Here is an 18,100-nt window from a genome sequence, read left to right on the forward strand (position 1 = left end):
GGAGCCCCTCTGTCATGGTGGCCAGTGGAGAGTTCGCCATACAGCACAATCTTGAGCAGGCAAACTCTCCCCTGCCTGGCCTAGCTGCATCTTCAATAGCATGGTCTCAAAGCTAGTAACCTCTGCCTGTTCAAGGACTGCAATTAAAAAAAACTAATACATTACAACCCTGACTATCTGAAATCCTCAGGAGAGGGTTAGGGTTATATGTGGAGGCACCATTGGTGGAAGTGCTCTAGGAGTTGTAGGTGGTGACAGTAGGTGACCCACAACTCGGAGCCGTACAGGAGGGTGGTCTTTGTGCCTTTCTTCAGATGCTTGTTGTTCCAGACTCTTTTGTTCAATCTGCTGAAAGTGTTGTTTGCCTTTGTCAACCTCTTCATCAATCTTGGCATCTGGCGAGATGGTGCACCCCAGGTGGTTGAACTAATGGACTGTCTTTAGCTCAGATGCTAATGCAGGAGGGTGATACTCTTCCTGAGGTGTGGGCTGATGGGGAACTTCTGTCTTCTTTAAGTTGACTCAGTCCGAAGAGCTCGTCACCCTTCCCAAAGCAGGATGTCATACACTGCAAAGCAACAAGGGCAGCATCATCAGTAAAAAGTATGAGTTGCTCCAATGTTTTGCTGTGGGACTGTAGTTGCCTTAGGGAGATCAGGCTGCCATTGGTGTGGTTTCTGATGTAAACACCGTCCTCATCATCAAGGTTTTCTGTGGCTCTTTGAGCATCATTGCTGAAGAAGATGGTGAAATATAGAAAACTGGAATATAGCAAAGATAAAAATACATAACTAATGTTTCAGGCATGAGCCCTTCATCAAGGTGTGGAAAAATATCAGTAGGCGTCCAAATAAAAGCTTAAAGGGGGAGGCATGGTCCTACAGCCTCTTGCTGACATGTCTGTCCATGGTCTCATGCACTGCCAGAGTGAGATCACCCACAAATTGGAGGAACAATACCTTGTCTTCCGAGTGGGCATTAACATCAACTTCTCTGGCTTTCGTTAAATCACTCTCCACTCCTTCCTCACTTCATCCCCATCACCTTCCCCCTACTCTGTTCATCCTTTTGCGCAGACATGATAAATTCTCACCTCTCTTATCCAATGAACACCTTTAATTCATGTGGACTCCTCCCCCAGCCGGCACTGAACATATTCTGAGATTTCCTGTGTTTTACTTATTCTGCTTTATTCCTCAAAGAAGGGCTCAGGCCCGAAACGTCGGCCATATATCTCTGTCTCCTATGAACACTGAAAGATTGGTTGAGTTCCTCCAGCATTTCGATGTGTTTTCGCTGCACCTGCTCATGCCACTGAGCTTATGATCATTTTTGGTGGCCACCTCCCTGCAACAGCTCCAGTCCTTGGTTGCAAAGCAATCCTTTAGAGCTGCTGTTGCACCCCCTCCCTGGCCATTTCCTGATCTCCATACGAATTGACCTAGTTTGCTTTGCCAGTGGTCTGAATGCCAGGGTTAGCAGGATGGCTATGCGATCCGAGTAATCAAGGTGGGGACGAAGATCCAGGGTGTTCTCTCCACTGGTGGCTAATTTGAAAATCTGGTTCGTGTTTTTTATTTTGATGAGTATTTTGTAGTGGGTAGTCTCTGAGGAGCCCAAATAGTTGCTGCAACCTGGTGCGCCGCCATCTTGGAAAAAATGTATAATGCATACTTTTGCACAATCCAACCTCCCTGGTCGACCCCTCCCACCCTGTCCCCTTTAAATAAGCTTGAGAAAAGGACTTTGGCCTAATATGCAAACCTTTCGTTGGAAGAACTGCTGAGTTCTTCCAGCAGATTGTGTTTCGCTTCGGGTTCATATGCTGTTGAAAACCATGGTAAAACCATTTACATGTCGGCATGATTGAAGTCACCAGCAACAATCATGGCATCGTCAGGGTGGAAAGTCTGGGCTTCACAGATGGCATTGTAAAGCTCTTTCATGGTTTCACCCTCATTAGCTGAAGGCAAAACCTAGACTGCAGCAATCAGCGTGGCCGAGAATTCCCTGGGCAGGTCTGCATTTCACCAGGAGGTACTCAGTCTCTGCTGGACAGAGGTTCTTCAGCATGAGATCACAGTTGGGAGGTTCATTCTGCAAAGAATCAGAATCAGAATTTAGAGTCATGTACATTCCCACACAATGTTATTTTGCGGCAGCATGACAGGATAAATATTTATTTAAACCACCTTACAAAATAAATAAAAATAGTGCAAGGAAAAAGGAAAAGACAAAGTAAGGCAGCATCTTTGGTTCATTGTTCATTCAGGAATAAGATGGCAACGGTGCTTGTCTTCAGGCTCCTGAATATTTTTCCTGATGGTAGCAGAGTAAAGCGGGCATGGCCTGGGTGGTGGGAGTCGTTGAGGATAGAGACTGCTTCCTTGAGATTCCAACTCTTGTAGACGTCCTCGATGGAGTGAAGGCTGGTGCCTGTGATGTCACAGGCCATGTTAACAACCCTCTGGGGCTTTTTCTTGTCCTGAAGATTGGCACCTTCATATCAGATAGTGATGTAATCAGCCAGGATGCTCTCCATGGTACACCTGTAGAGGTTTTCAAGAGACTTGGGTGACATACCAAATCACCTCAAACTCCTCATAAAGTATAGCCGTTGGCAAGCATTCTTCATGATTGCGTCAACACGGAGGCTCCAGGACAGATCCTCGGAGATGTTGATTGAAGTTTTGACCTTCCCTACTGCTGGCCCCTCAATGAGGATTAGTTCATGCTCTCCTGACTTCCTCCTGAATTCCACAATCATCTCCTTGCTTTTGTTACTTTGAGTTCAAGGTTGATGTTGTGACATCACTCAATGAGCTGATCCATCTCTCTCCTGTTTGCTTCCTCATTGCAACCATGGTGTCATTGACAAACTTGTAGAAAGCATTTGAATTGTGCCTGGCCCCATCGTCATGGGTATAGAGTATGTAGACTAATGGGCTAAGCAAATATCCTTGAGGTGGACCTCTGTTGATCGCCAGTGAGGAGGAGATGATGTTTCCAATTTGTACAGACAGTGGTTTTCCGATGAGTAAGTCAAGGAACCAGTTGCAGAGGGATGTGCAGAGACCTAGGGTTTCGAGCTTGTTGACCAGCAATGAAGAAATAATGGTTGAAGGCTGAGATGTAGTCAATGAGGAACAGCTGTATGCATGAGTTGCTGTTTTCTAGGTGATCCAGAGCTGAGTGGAGAGCCAGTGATATTGTGTTTGCTATGGAGCAATTGTGATGGTAGGTGAATTGCAGTGGGTCCAGATCATTACTTGGGTACCTGTTAATTCCGGCCATGACCAATCTCTCAAAGCATTTCATCACAGTAGAAGTTGGTGCTACTGGATGATAATCATTGAGGCACCTCATTCTGCTCTTTTTGGACATAGGGATAATTGATGCTTTTTTGAGGCAGGTTGGAACATCCGACTAGAGCAGTAGGAGATTGAAAAGGTCCTTGAACACTCTGGCTTGATGGTTTGTCTTTAAGCCTATTGATTTGTAACTCCACTCTCTTGATCCTTCCCTTTGATGGAAGGGCAGAGAAGAGAGTATGCTCAGATGGGCCCTTCTGATGTTGGCTTAGATTTTCCGAGTCAGCACAAGGTGTAGGTGGGGTTGATGGAGGTGGGAGGGAGTTTGTGTAATGCTCTGAGCTGCATTCACCACCTTCTGGAGCTTCTTCCGATGCCAGGCAAGCAGCTCCTGTGCCATGCAGTGATGCAACCAGCTGGGATTCTTTCCATGGTACCTTTGGACACACATGTACACAAATGTGCAAGGATTGGAGGGATATCGATCTGGTGCAGGCAGATGGGATTAGTTTAACATCACAGTCAGCACAGACATCGTCGGCTAAAGGTCTTGTTCCAGTGCTGCTTTATATTCTAAACTGCTTGTTATTAGACACATCCATGTTCTTTGACAGTGAATACAAGCTTTCTGGCAGACTTACATTGCTCCAGGCATTTTATTCTGCATACCTTCTGTCACCCTACACCATCGACATCCTGTAGATCCTCCCAGCAAAGCTCCTGGGTGGCCTTGCCCTCTGGCAAACTGGAAGCTGCAGTATCCTTTCCACATTTCTTGGCTCCAGGACACTTGTGCCTGGTAATTCAACACCCCTAAGGCATTCTGTAAATTAGTGTGTCTGAGTGATGATGTGTTTTCATTATTGTTGTCATTCTCCACTTGTAAAAAGTTATCATTTTGGCCGTTATAAAATAAATTTCTTATTATCATTTGCAAAGCGAATGTGGGTTGAGATAGGTGGTGTGAGGAAGATGAGGTGCAGGGAATCTGTCATCTTTGATGGACTACCACTAGACACAGCCTGAGGAATGGGTATCCCAACAGTGGGCAGTACTACCTCCACATGAGGTATGGACACAATCAGATGTTTCCAACCTGGTTAGATCTTGCTGCATGCAGCTGATGCCAGACATGGAGGGAATAGTATATCAATGAGTGGAGTTCTGTGTGCAAATTGTCTGGCTCTTTGGGTTGAAAGTTTCAGAAACCTATCAGATGGGTGCACGTGGCTTAGTTCTGTGATTGATGTCTGCAGTTTGGTAGATCGTGTGAATGTTAACCATGTTCTGAGTGATAGAAGTTGTGGATAGGATTTGGAAACAAGAAATGTCAGAAATCATTGGGTGTAGTTAAAGCAGAGATTGATAGGTTATTGATTAGCCAGGGCATCAAAGGTCATGGGGAGAAAACCGATCAGCTCATGATTAAATGGCAGGGCGGACTCAATAGGCTGAATAGCTTTTTTCTGCTCCTATTATGGTTCGTATAGTTTCTAAGATATTGATGTATGATAGGATTTGGCACTTGAGGAGACATACTGTGGTTATTGAAAATCGATCATCTGCTACCCTCTTGCTTTCCGAGTTATTGTCCCCCTGCAAATACAGGAAGTTAGATGTAAAACTATAAGACATAGGGGCAGAATTGGACCATTTGACCAATTAAGTTCACCCACCATTCCATCGTGGCTGATGCACTATCCTTTTCAATCCCATTCTCCTGCCTCCTACTCTTAACCCTTGATTCCCTTCTTGATTAAGAACATACCTACCTCCTCCTTAAATATCCACAAAGATTTGGCCTCCTCTGCCATCCATGGCAACAAATTCCATAAATTCACTACCCTTTGCATAAATAAATTCCTCTTCATCTCTGTTTTTGTATTCCGAAGCTGTGCCCTCTGATCTCAGACTTCATCACCAGGAAACATTCACTTCACATCCACACTATTTCTGTATTCGATATGTATCCTTGAGAACCCCCCTCATTCTTCTAAACTCCAGCACATTGAATCCCAGAGCTTTTCAAATGCACCTCATTTGAAAACCTTTTCACTCTGGGCATCATCGTTGTAAACCCCCTCTGGACCCTTTCCAATGCCAACATCTCTTTCCTTAGATATGAAGGCCAAAACTGCTCACAATATTCCAAATGTGGAATGACCATTGCTTTATATATATGCCTCAACATCACTTCCCTGTGTTTATATTATATCGGTCTTGAAATGATTGCTAGTATTCCATTTGTCTTCCTTACCACTGACTCTACATACAAGTTGACCTTTTGGAAGTCTTGTGCAAGGACTCCCAAGTTTCCCTGTGCCTCTGATTTGAAAACTCATTGCCTGTTTAGAAAATAGTCTATGCCTTTATTTCTTCCACTAAAGTGCATGCTCATTTACTTCTCTACACTTTTCTCCATCTGCCATTTCCTTGACCAATCCCCTAACCTGTTCAACCTTCTTCAGACTCAGCACTTTCTCAACACTACCTGACTTCCTCTGATATTTGTATCATCTGCAAACTTGGCCACAAAACTATTGAATCCATCATCCAAATCATTGACGTAAACATGAAAAGAAGTAGCCTCAACATTGAGCCCCGTGAAACCCCACTGGTCACCAGCAGCCTACCAGAAAGGCCCCATTTGTCCCCACTCTCTGCCTCCTGTTGGTCTTGCATGTGTCTTGGGCTCTCATCTTGCTGAGCAGCCTTATGTGCAGCACCTTGTCAAAGGCCTTTTAAAAATCTAGGTAATCACATCCACTGACTCTCCTTTATCTGTCCTTCTTGTTATTTCCTCAAAGAATTCCAAGATTTCTCCTTCAGGAAGCTAGATTGTCTTTGACCTATTTTACCCTGGGCCTCCAAGTGCACTCAAACTTCATCCTTAATAATAGATTCCAGCATCTTACCAACCTCCAAAATCAGGCTAACCAGCCTGTAATTTCTTGTCTTTTGCCTCCAACATTTTCTTAAAGTGTGAATGACATTCCAATGTCTCAATAATCCGGAATCATTCCAGTATCTAGCAATTCCCAAAAGATCACGACCAATGCCTCCACAATTCCTTCAGCTGCCACTTTCAAAAGCGTGGGTGCAGTTCTTCTGGTCCAGGTGATTTATCCACCTTCACACCTTTCAACATTGCCAGTACCTTCTCCTTGGATATACTAAGAGGGTCCCTTGACCCTCTTGAACTTTGGGCCCACTGCTAGTGTCTTCTACAACGAAGACAGACACCAAGTATTTTCTCAGTCCTTCTGCCATTTCTTTATCACCAGTAGTCCAATGTTCACCCTCACCTGTCTTTTGCTCTTTATGTACCTGAAGAAACTTTTAACATCCTCTTTTAGGTTGTTTACGAGCTTACCTTCATATTTCATCTTTTCAATTCTTATTGCTTTGTTAATTGGCTTATTTTAGCTTTTAAAAGCTTCCCAATCCTCTTGCTTTCCACTGATGCGGTCAAATAATCAACTACCGACACCAGGGTAATGCTTCGGAAGAGTTTTATTAGCAAGATATCCTGGAGAGCATGCCCAGCACCCAGCCTGAGCTTGCTCTGCTCACAACCAGTTTTAACTGAGTTTCTATACAATAAATGGCAGTGCATGTGGGCTTCCGGTTGGGGTCAACCTGACAATAGTTTATCATTGTCAACATTTGGCAATAATTTAATTATCGTTTCACAGAATTCCAAAGCTTATCATGTCTGCAGATAAATCGCAACCTTGAGGTTCCTTGCCTCCACTTAAGCAATATGCAATTGATTCTTGTATGTTCTTGTAAGCAACTTATGGGTGAACCCTTAACCTTTTGTGTTCAGATTTCCTCAACACCCACTAATCTTTTTTGCTTTTGCTTTTGTGCTGTCTTTGACCAGCCTTGTCAGCCATGGATGCCTCATCCTCTCTTTGGAACATTTCTTCATCCTTTGGGTGAATTTGTTCTTTGCCTCTGAGGCAATCTCTGAAACTCCAGCCACTGCTGCTCTACCAACATCCCTGCTGGTATCCACTTCCAATCAACTTTGGCCAGCTCCTCCCTCAACTCTCTGTAGACCCCTTTATTCCACTCTATTGACATTTCCAATTTTAGTTTCTCCCTCTTAAATGCATATCCTTTTACAATCTCTGTCTCCAAGGGGCTCCTTTACCTTCAGCTCCCTTATCAAGTCTGGGTCATTACACAACACAATCTAGAATTGCCATTTCCCTGGTTGGCACAACCACAAGCCATCATGAAAGCATTCCATAAATTCCGCTTCTTGGGATCCAGCACCAATTTGGTTTTCTCAATCAACCTGCATATTGAAATCCCCCATTGTCCTTTTGCATGCCTTTTCTATCACCCACCATAATTTGCACACCATATCCTAGCTACTGTTTGAAGGCATGTATATATCTCTAAATGGGGTCTCTTTACCCTTACGTCTTCTTAATTCTACCCACAAGGAATTGATATATTCTGATCCATAGGATCTTTGCAAAGATTTGATTTCATTTTTTTTACCAACAGAACCTCCGCCTCCCCTATGCTTACCTGCCTGTCCTTCCGATTCTCTGTGTATCCTTGGATGTTTAGTTTTCAGCGATGATCTTCTCTGAGCCATGACACATTGTCCTACCTGATATTTTACTGCTGCACTAAAAGATCATCAACCTTATTTCTTCTGCTGCAGGTATTTAAATACAAGACCTTCAGTGCTGTTTTCATCACCCTTTTTAATTTTGTTTCCTAAGTACCACAAGTTAAATTCATAATTTTGCGCTTTCAATTTTGCTCTATTATCAACTGTCCATCCCTTCCTCACAATCTCACTCCATCTCTCAGTACATCTACTTGTGTATCGTCTGCCCAATTCTCTGCTCTCTTATTCTTGGTTCAGTTCTCCTGCCAGACTAATTTAAACTCTCCCAAAAGCTGTAGCAAACCTGCCCAGCCAGGATATTTAGTCCCCCTCCAGTTCTGATGCAACCTGTACTTTTTGTGCAGGTTATACCTTCCCCAGAAGAGATCCCAATGATCTATGAATCTAAACCCCTGGGCCCTGCACCAACCCTTCAGCCAAGCATTCATTTGCCGCAACTTCCTAGTGCTGCCCTCATCGGTGTGTGAAAGAGTCCGCAATCCAGACGTTACCCCCCTTGGGGATCTGAATTTCAGCTTTCTTCCTCACTCCTTTGTACCTGCAACCTCCTTTAATTTCTCTAATTGCCTACTTGGTCACCTAGTTATGTGCCTTTTGGATGTGACTGCCTCCTTATAGCTTCTTTTTTTCACCCCTTCTGCCTCCTGAATGATCTGGAGTTCATTCAGCTCCACCTCCAGCTCCCAACATGGAGCTGCAGTTGGATGCCCTTTTTTGTAGGTGGAGTTATCACAGACACTTGTGCTGTGCCAGGTTTACCACATCCTGCCATTGGAGCATTCCACTACCCGAGCTGCCATCTTCACTGCCTACTCTGGGTTATTAGGACAAAAAACCTTACCTGATCTTACTTGTACCATATCCTCAGCCTTTGGTCCAAAGCCTCAACTCACCACCCTAACTCTGGTCTGCTCACACAATGGCAGTGCCCTCAATGGCCATTCCACTTATACCTCTCACCTTCTTAAATTGTATCACTCTTTCTCACTATCACTCCGACTCCTGTTCACTGGAAAATAAGAAGATGATCACTTTAATGAAGTTGTATTATAGACCATTAGAGAAATTAAAGGAAAAGATATGTAGCGAGGTTGCAGGTAGATGTCAGAATGAAAGGGTGTAACAGTAGGTTTCAACTTCCTTCATATAGACTGGGACTGCTAAGGGCTTGGAAAGAGAGGAATTTGTTACGTGTCCAAGAACATTTTATAGAGGGCTTCACAAGAGGGTGGGCAACCTTACTCTAACAATCTTTGAATTCATATCTCATGCCATCCCATTGTGAAATAGCGCAATAGTGATTGAAGTGCCATTGCGACCAGTGACCAGAATTCTTTTAGTTTTAAAATAGTTATGGGAAACAATGGAATTGATCCTAAAGTTGAAGTCCTTCCTTGGAAGGTCTAATTTTGAAAGCATCAAATATGAACTCAAACAGAGGTTGCGTGCAGGTAAAAGGACACCTGGCAAGGAGGAGACTTTTAAAAGTAAGATACGAAGAGTTCGGGGCCATCATATATGATGAAAATACAATATTTTTAAATCTATTCCTTGTTCTTTTCCGATTCAGCAGCAAGAGATTTTCACAAACAAGAGAGACTTTACATGCAATCCAGTTTGAAGCCCTAAACGAAAACCCCATTAAAATTATATTCAGGTAATAGAAATAAAACCTGCTTATTAAGTGCTTCAACAGAAAAAAATACTTATCAACTACTCAGAATCAATAATGGGAACCCCATGGTATCTCTCTCTCCCCGTCCCTGTCTCTGTCTGCCTGAATCTCTCTCTCTCTCTCTCTGTTCAGTCTGAGTGCTTATTCCTATTCTCTCTCTCTGCAGCCTGATAGAGCTGACCGATTCCTGGCACCCCTAGAGACGAATTACCCCCATTTATACGCTTTTTTTACTGGCACAAAATTCCTTTCTAATTAGTTCTAATTAATTATTGGGCGAAGCTTCATTTTTGTGTTTCCTTATCTCTCAATACTTACATAATTGTTAAACATTGATAAAAAATCCAGGGATCATTGAGGGATCAGAGGTGGAGAAGATGAGCAATTTAAGTTCTTGGGAGTCATTAACTTGCGGGATCTTTTCTGGACCCCACACACTAATGGTATCAAGAAGAAAGCGTGACAGCACCTCCAGGAGTTTGTGGAAGTTTGGTACGACACCAGAAACCCGAGCAAATTTCTGTAGATGTGTGGTGGAAAGTGTGCTGAATAGCTGCATCACAGTCTGGTATGGGGACTCCAATACCCCTGAGTGTAAAGCCCTCCAGAAGTTAGTGAACACAGCCCAGGAGATCACAGGCAAAACCTTCCCCACTATCGAGAACATCTACAGGGAATGCTGCCGTTGGAGAGCAGCAGCAATCATGAAGGATCCACATCACTCACTGCTGCCATCAGGAAAGAGGTTTAGATGTCATTAGGCTCAGACCACCAGGTTCAGGAACTGCTGCTACCCCTCCACCATCAGACTCCTCAACAACAAACTCAATCAGGGACTCATTTAAGGACTCTTACTCGTGCACTTCTCTCTGTATTGCACAGTCAGTTTGTTTACATTCATTATCTGTTTACAGTTCTTTATTTGTCTACATATATATGCTGTGTACAGTTTTTTTTGCACTACCAATCATTGGTAATTCTGCCTCACCCACAGAAAAAAAGAATCTCAGGGATTGTATGTGATGTCGTTTATGTACTCTGACAATAAATTAAAATCTGGTGTATGTAGATTCTATATTAGCAAAAAAAATAATACAATACAGCACTGGCCTAACATTGCAGCCACTTAACCACTCGCTTAAATTACACTACCAGCACAACTCATAATACAATTTCCATGGAAAAGCTGCAAAATTGTCAAATTACAGGATGTCTCCTCTCTCTTGTGTTCTCTTCCCACGTGACTGGCTGGTGCTCTCTATCCAACTGAGATACTGTGGCGGCATGCCACTAGGCAGGCGAACCGGCCCTGCTTGTAATCCACGTGGTGGGGCAGCCGGCCAAAATGGCGCCGTCAGGGGTTTCCCCTTCTTCTCAGCACCGGGCTCTGAAGCCCGCGCTGGGGGACCACGTGATGTCCGAGTGACGTTGGTGCCCCCCCCCACCCACCCCTCCCACCCCCTCCCAGCGCGGTTCTCAGCCAGGTCCGGGCTGGGAGTATAAGTCCAGCCCAGAAGCCAGCAATAAACCAGTTTTCTGCTCACTGAGCTCAACCCGTCTGGTTGTGTGTTCTTTCAGTAACAGTGTAGCTGCTGCTACAATTGGTGATCCCGACTGGTTCAAACATCTTTGAACCCAACATGAGCGAACCTGGGATCAGTGCTATAGCCATCAAGCTGCCTGACTTCTGGGTTCAGGAGCCGGAGACCTGGTTCGGCCACGTGGAGGCCCAGTTTCACCTCTGCAAAATTTCATCCGACAAGACCAAATTCTACCATGTGGTTGCCACCCTGGACCAGGCCACCGGCAAACATGTGCTGCACCTTGTTCAGCACCCGACTGCCGAAGACAAATATGGGACCATCAAGTTAGTGCTCACCGGATCCCTCGGACTATCCAGGCATCAGCGTGCTGCTCGGATGCTGCACCTTGATGCCTTGGGGGACAGGTCCCGAAGGAGCTGATGGATGAAATGCTCACGCTCATGGGTGATCATACCAACTGCCCACTCTTTGAGTGAATTTTCCTTGACCATCTGCCCGACGACATCCGGCCATTACTGGCCCAAGAGAGCTTTACCCACCTGAGGAAGGTTGCTCAGAAGGCCCAAGTGCTATGGCTCGAGCGATTTCCGGAGGGCTCGGTGGTCCAGCAGGTCACGAGGCACGGGCATGACCACGCCAAGCCTGTCCCTAGCACTGCGGTAGACACCCGACCCCTGCAGGGGCCACCAAGAGCATAACCAGGGGCATGGCATCTGCTCTGGGCCTCTGCTTCTACCACCAGCGCTGGGGAGCCAAGGCTTGGAAGTGTCATCAGCCCCGCTCTTTCCAGGAAAATGAACAGGTCAGCCGCTGTTAATGGCTGCGGTGGCTGGCCAAGGACACAGCCTCCTCTACCTGCAGGACTCAGTCAGCAGCCGGCACTTCATCATCGACGCTGGGGATGAGATCAGCATCATCCTGGCCACGGCCATCGAGTCCAGGATCCGACCTCGAGGACCTCCCCTCTCTGCGGCCAACACAACAGAGATCCAGACATATGGTCACATCCACTTCCATATCAGCTGGTGAAAGTTCTCGTGGAAGTTCACCGTCTCGTCCCTTCCAACCACCATCCTAGGTGCCAACTTCCTCCTCGTCCATGGCCTCCTGGTGGACATTCGAGGTAGGCACCTGGTAGTCGCCCAGACTTTCCAAGCCGTTCGCCTTGATGCCTCCCGCACAGAGCAGCTGCAGATGGCCACGATCAGCACATTCAGAAACGAGTTCCAGCGAATCTTGGATGAGTTCCCGGCCCTCCTCAGGCCACAGTTCTCCACTGCCTCACCACGCCACAGGGTGTTCCACCACATCCCCACCCAGGGTCCACTGGTTCACGCAAAGGCATGCTGGCTCCCACCTTACAAGCTCCAGGTGGTGAAGGAAGAGTTCTTGCATCTGCTGGAGCTGAGGGTCATTCGGTGCTCCGACAGCCCATGGGCCTCGCTGCTTCACCTGGTCCCAAAAGCCTCCAGCGCAACCCTGGGGAGACAATCGACAGCTCAATGAGGCGACAGTTCCCGACCGTTACCCCATCCCTCACATCCAGAACTTTATGGCCAACCTGCATGGTGCGTGGATTTTCTCCAAGGTTGACCTGGTGCGTGGGTATCACCAAATCTTGGTGCACCCTGAGGACATACCCAAGACGGCCATCATCACCCCATTCAGCTTGTTCGAATTCCTTCGTATGCCGTTCGAGCTAAAGAACACCGCTCAGACCTTCATGGACTCAGTGGGCAGGGACCTGGATTTTGTCTTCATTTTCTTGGACGACATCCTCATTGCCTGCAGGGATCAGGTGCAATATAAGGCCCATCTGCGTGCCCTCTTCTCTCAGCTGGCCGACTTTGGCCTCACCATCAACCCAGCCAAGTGCCAGTTCGGGAAAGAGTCATGCAGTTCCTGGGCCTTACCATTATGGCCGAAGGAGCCACGTCCACCACTACAAAGGTTGCCACTATCAAGGAGTTCCCACGCCTGGACAACCTCAAGGGACTGCAGGATTCGCGGGTATGGTCAACTTCTATAACTGATTCAGCCAGGAGCTGCGCGCATCATCCAGCCGCTATCCGCCCTCATCACAGCCAAGCACAAATCGCTCACCTGGACCCCAGAGGCCTGCACTAAGGATGCCCTCACAAAGGCTACCATGCTCACCCACCTGCACACCGACCTGAATATGGCACTCTCCGTCGATGCGTCTGCCACAGCCATCATCGCCGTCCTGGAGCAGCAGGTGAATGGACAATGGAAGCCGCTGGCATTCTTCAGCCGGCTTCTCCGCCCACCAGAGTGCACGTATAGCACCTTCGACCATGAGTTACTGGGCATGTACCTGGCCATGCGGCATTTCCACTATTTCTTGGAGGGGAGGACTTTTACCATCTTCACTGACCATAAACCCCTCACCTAGGCTTTCGCGATGGCAAAGGATCCCTGGTCGGCCCACCAGCAGAGTCACCTCTCCTTCGTGTCAGAGTTTACCACCAACATTCGGCACAAGGCGGGGAAGGACAATGTGGTCGCCGATGCACTCACAGGACCGGCCATCTGCTCACTGACACCAGGCCTCGACTTCGACCAGCTTGCCCGTGACCAGAAGTCCGATGAGGAGACGCGAGCCTTCAGGACTGCCATCACGGGCCTGCGGTTCCGAGACCTCCCGACGCCTAGCGGCGAAGGCACCATCCTGTGTGATGTCTCCATGAGCACCCCGCGGCCAGTGGTTCCCCAGCAGTGGCGCAGGCAAGTCTTCCATCACAACCACGACTTTTCACACCCATCCATCAGGTCCATGGTCCATATGGTGACAGAGCGGTTCATCTGGCATGGGCTGCGGAAGCAAATCACAGGCTGGGCCAGAATATGCATCCATTGTCAGATGTCCAAGGTGCACAGGCACACCAGGGCACCCGTACAAGAGTTCGAGCACCTCCGGAAATGGTTCAGCCACATTCACATGGACATAGTCGGGCCCTTACCAGTTTCCTGGGGCAACTGTTACCTGTTCACAGTGGTAGACTGCACCACTCATTGGCATGAGGCGATCCCGATGCTGGATACCTCCATGGACTCCTGCTCCCAAGTGCTAGTGCACAGTTGGGTCTCCTGGTTTGGCATTCTGAATCACCTTACCAGTGATCGGGGCACTCAGTTAACCTCTGTTCTCTAGGCACAGATCACCAACAGGTTGGGGATAGAGCTACACCACACCACGGCCTATCACCCGCAGGCCAATGGGCTGGTCGAGCGTCTGCACTGCTATTTTATGTTGGCATTTATGGCCCGACTCACCAGTCCCGACTGGGTGGACGAACTGCCTTGGGTGCTCCTGGGCACCCAGGAGCTGGTCTACGGCGCATCGCTGGCACTGCCTGGTGAGTTCATCAACGCGCCTCACAACCCCCAACGGTCACCGCACAAGCTACTTCCCCACCTCTGGCCTCACTTGGACTCCTTAGCACCCCCACTGCTGCCCAGACACGGTACACAGCCATCTTATGTCCCCAGCAAGCTGTACTCCGCAAAGTACATTTTTATTTGGCGGGACCCGCCCATGGCACCTCTGCAGAGACCTTACGAGGGGCCATACAGGGTTGTCCAGCATTCAGGGTCTACATTCATGCTGGACATTGGCAGCAGGCAGAAGCAGTTTACTGTGGACAGGTTGAAGCCAACTTACCTCGACCCCACTGAACTAGTGATTGTGGCCCAGCCCAAGAAGCGAGGCCGCCCAGCTAAAAAGGACATTGGCGCTAGTTCTGTGGGTGGGGGGCTATGTGGCGGCATGCCACTAGGCAGGTGAATCGGCCCCGCTTGTAATCCACATGGTGGGGCAGCCAGCCAAAATGGCGCCGTCAGGTATTTTCCCTTCTTCTCAGAAGCCTGACCTGGGGGACCATGTGATGCCCGAGTGATGTCGGTGGCCCCCAGTGTGGTTCTCTGCCAGGGCCAGGCTGGGAGTATAAATCCAGCCTGGCAACCAGCAATAAACTAGTTTCTGCTCACTGAGCTCAACTCGTCTGGTTGTGTGTTCTTTCAGTAGCAGTGTAGCTGCCGCTACAATACATAATTTGTTAAGATTAATTCTAAGAAAAAAGAACAAAACAAACACTATTATCTTTTACAGATATTTTTGGAACTACACCTGTTTCGTTAATATTTCCTGTTTAAACACATCAAATGATCTTTTCCTTGTACTAATACCCAATAAGGTTTTGCATGCTCTTAAAGCATTCCTACATCCTTAGTTGGACACCATTTTCTTGTTTTACAGCCATCATTTCATGTCACATAACTTTTATGTTCCAAGGAGAAATCAAATCTAAATGTAAAACTATTTCCCAACATTGTCCTTCTGTTAAAGTGAATGCAGGTCCAACAGGGTTAGGTTGGCAAAGAATATTTTGAATCTCTGTTCAGGAGAAAGGAGATGTATGTCAGATATCGGCAACTGAGTTCAGTGATTCCCTGAAGTAGATGAAGAGATGCAGGAGTTCACTTGGGAGCTCCAAAGGGCAAAAAGAGAACATGAGATTGCTTTGGTCAATAAACTAAAGGAGAATCCTAAGAGATTCAACATGTATTTTGTTTGTTCAAATTTATTATCAATTTGATAATAATTGTACATATACAATCCCGAGTCTCTCCAGATTATGGAGCACACACAATACACACTACATAATGATGACAAATAATATGTGTATATATGTGCGTGCCACACAGACACACACACACTTGGGATGACTTTCACAATTACAGGATACTATTCATCAGCCTCACAACCTGCAGTAAGAAGCAATTCCACAGCCGGGCAATCCTGATTTTTATTCTCCTGTACCTTCTTCTTGATGGTAGCGGGTTAAAGATACTCTGTGCTGGATGGAAAATTAAATCAAATTCAAATTGATTGTCAGAATACATACATGACATCACATAATTGAGAGATTCTTTTTTCTGTTGGCCAAACAGAATGTTAGTTATCAAGATAAAGGTGCATATACAAAAGAGAAAAAATCTAAACAAAGAAAGGAATGTAAACATACTGTCAAATACAGAAAATATAAATTTCAGTGATAAATAATGTTCAAAGTCAGAATCCTTAAATAAGTCTGAGTCTGCTGTTTAAGTGTCTGATGGTGGAGGGGGTAGCATCTGTTCCTGAATCTGGTGGTACGAGCCTGAGGCACCAATGCATCTTTCCTAATGGCCGCAATGAGAACAGAGCCTTGATAATTGCTGCTGCACTCTGACTACAACATTCCATAGAGATTTTATCAATGTTGGGGAGGGTTTCTTCCTATGATAACCTGGGCTGTGTCCACGACCTTTTGCAGGGCTTTCTGCTCGGGACTATTGGTACCCCATACCAGACCAAGATGCAGCTGGTCAACATACACTTCATTACTCATCTGCAGAGGTTTGCCAAGGTTTCAATGTCATACTGAACCTCTGCAAACTCCTGAGGAAGTAGAGATGCTGATGTGCTTTCTTCACAATAACATTAGTATGTTGGGTCCAGGAAAGGTCCTCTGAGATAGTGATTCTCTGGCATTTAAGTTTGCTCACCCTCTCCATCTCTGATGCCCCAATGATCACTCAATTGTACAACTCTATTCTTCAAGTCTAGAGTCAGCTATTTGGTTTTGGTGACTTTGAGTGAAAGGTTGGTGTTAGTATACCATTCAGTCAAGTTTTCAATCTCCCTCCCATTTTTATACAGCCCACTATTTGTGAAGCAAGGAGAGCAGGAGGCTAAGTACACAGCCCTGTGGTGCTCCAATACTGATGGTGTTTTTAAAAAAGGTTTAGACATGCAGCACAGTAATGGGCCATTTCGGCCCACCAGCCCATGCTGCTCAATTGCACCAAAATGATCTAGAACCCTCCAATATGTTTTGAAAGGTGGGAAGAAACCAGAATCCCCAGAAGAAACCCACACAGACATGGTAAAAATGTACAAAGTCCTTACAGACAATGTGGGATTCAAACCCTGGTTAACATCATTGCGTTAAGCTCTATGCTAACCATGGAAGAGATGATGTTTCCAATCCGCACTGATTGGGGTCTGACGGTGAGGAAATCCAGGATCCAATTACTGGATTATTGAGATCCAGACTTTGCAGTTTCCTGCTCAGTTTTGAAGTTATGATGGTGTTGAATGCCAAACTGTTTTCAAAATAGAGTATGGTGATATCTCCATCTTTCCTGTCCAGGTGTTCTGGGGTTTTTTCATAGAGCCAGTAAGATGGCATCTGCCATAAACCTGTTGCTGTAGTAGGTAAATTGGAATGGGCCCACGATCCCATATGACAGGAATATGCTTCAACACCAGCCTCCCAAAACACTTCATCATGGTAGATGTGAGTGCCACTGGTTCGTAGTCATTTAGGCAGACATATTTAAGAACCTTCAGTCCTATTTAGATAATGGTCCCAGTAAATGTCATCTGTAGAAAAAGGGTTTCCCCAGTGATCATCTTGGCTGCTTTAATGATCCTCTGTTTTGATTTCTGAAGAGCAAAAGGATAATTAGGGAGAGACCGGCTCTCCTTAAGGACCAATGCGGGCAACTGTGTGGAGCTACAGGAGATGAACAAGGTCTTAAATGAATATTTGTCATGGAGAAGATTATGGAGGCAGAGGAATTAAAGAAAATATATGGTGAGGTGTTGGAATCCTTAACCCTAATCCAAGGTACAAAAGAGGAGGTATTGGAATCTTAAATTGCAGAAAGGTAGATGTGGTTAAGTGTATCACAGGTCATCAGGGGCTGCCAAACATGAAATTGCAGGAGCACTGGCAGAGATAAATGAATTATTAGTTACAGGGTGAGTTCCTGATAGACTGGAGGGTGGTTAATGTGCCTTTATTCAAGGTCTGAAAAGATAATACAAAGGAGGAGCGGCCAGCGAGGA

General features: G+C 46.2%; 1 long non-coding RNA gene across 1 annotated transcript in view; it reads right to left on the bottom strand.

Moving 5' to 3' along the window:
- The window catches only part of LOC138753531 (uncharacterized), an 85,472-nt gene extending 69,415 nt beyond the window's left edge, over window positions 1-16,057 (bottom strand). Inside the window, exons 1-2 of the long non-coding RNA XR_011351226.1 lie at window positions 15,970-16,057; window positions 1,765-2,097 (exon numbers count right to left, since the gene is read on the bottom strand). This is a non-coding gene — a long non-coding RNA (uncharacterized lncRNA). The remainder of the gene's footprint in view (window positions 1-1,764; window positions 2,098-15,969) is intronic.
- Window positions 16,058-18,100: the final 2,043 nt, after the last annotated feature.

This window comes from Narcine bancroftii, chromosome 1 (assembly GCF_036971445.1).
Source record: "Narcine bancroftii isolate sNarBan1 chromosome 1, sNarBan1.hap1, whole genome shotgun sequence".
NCBI lineage: Eukaryota > Metazoa > Chordata > Chondrichthyes > Torpediniformes > Narcinidae > Narcine > Narcine bancroftii.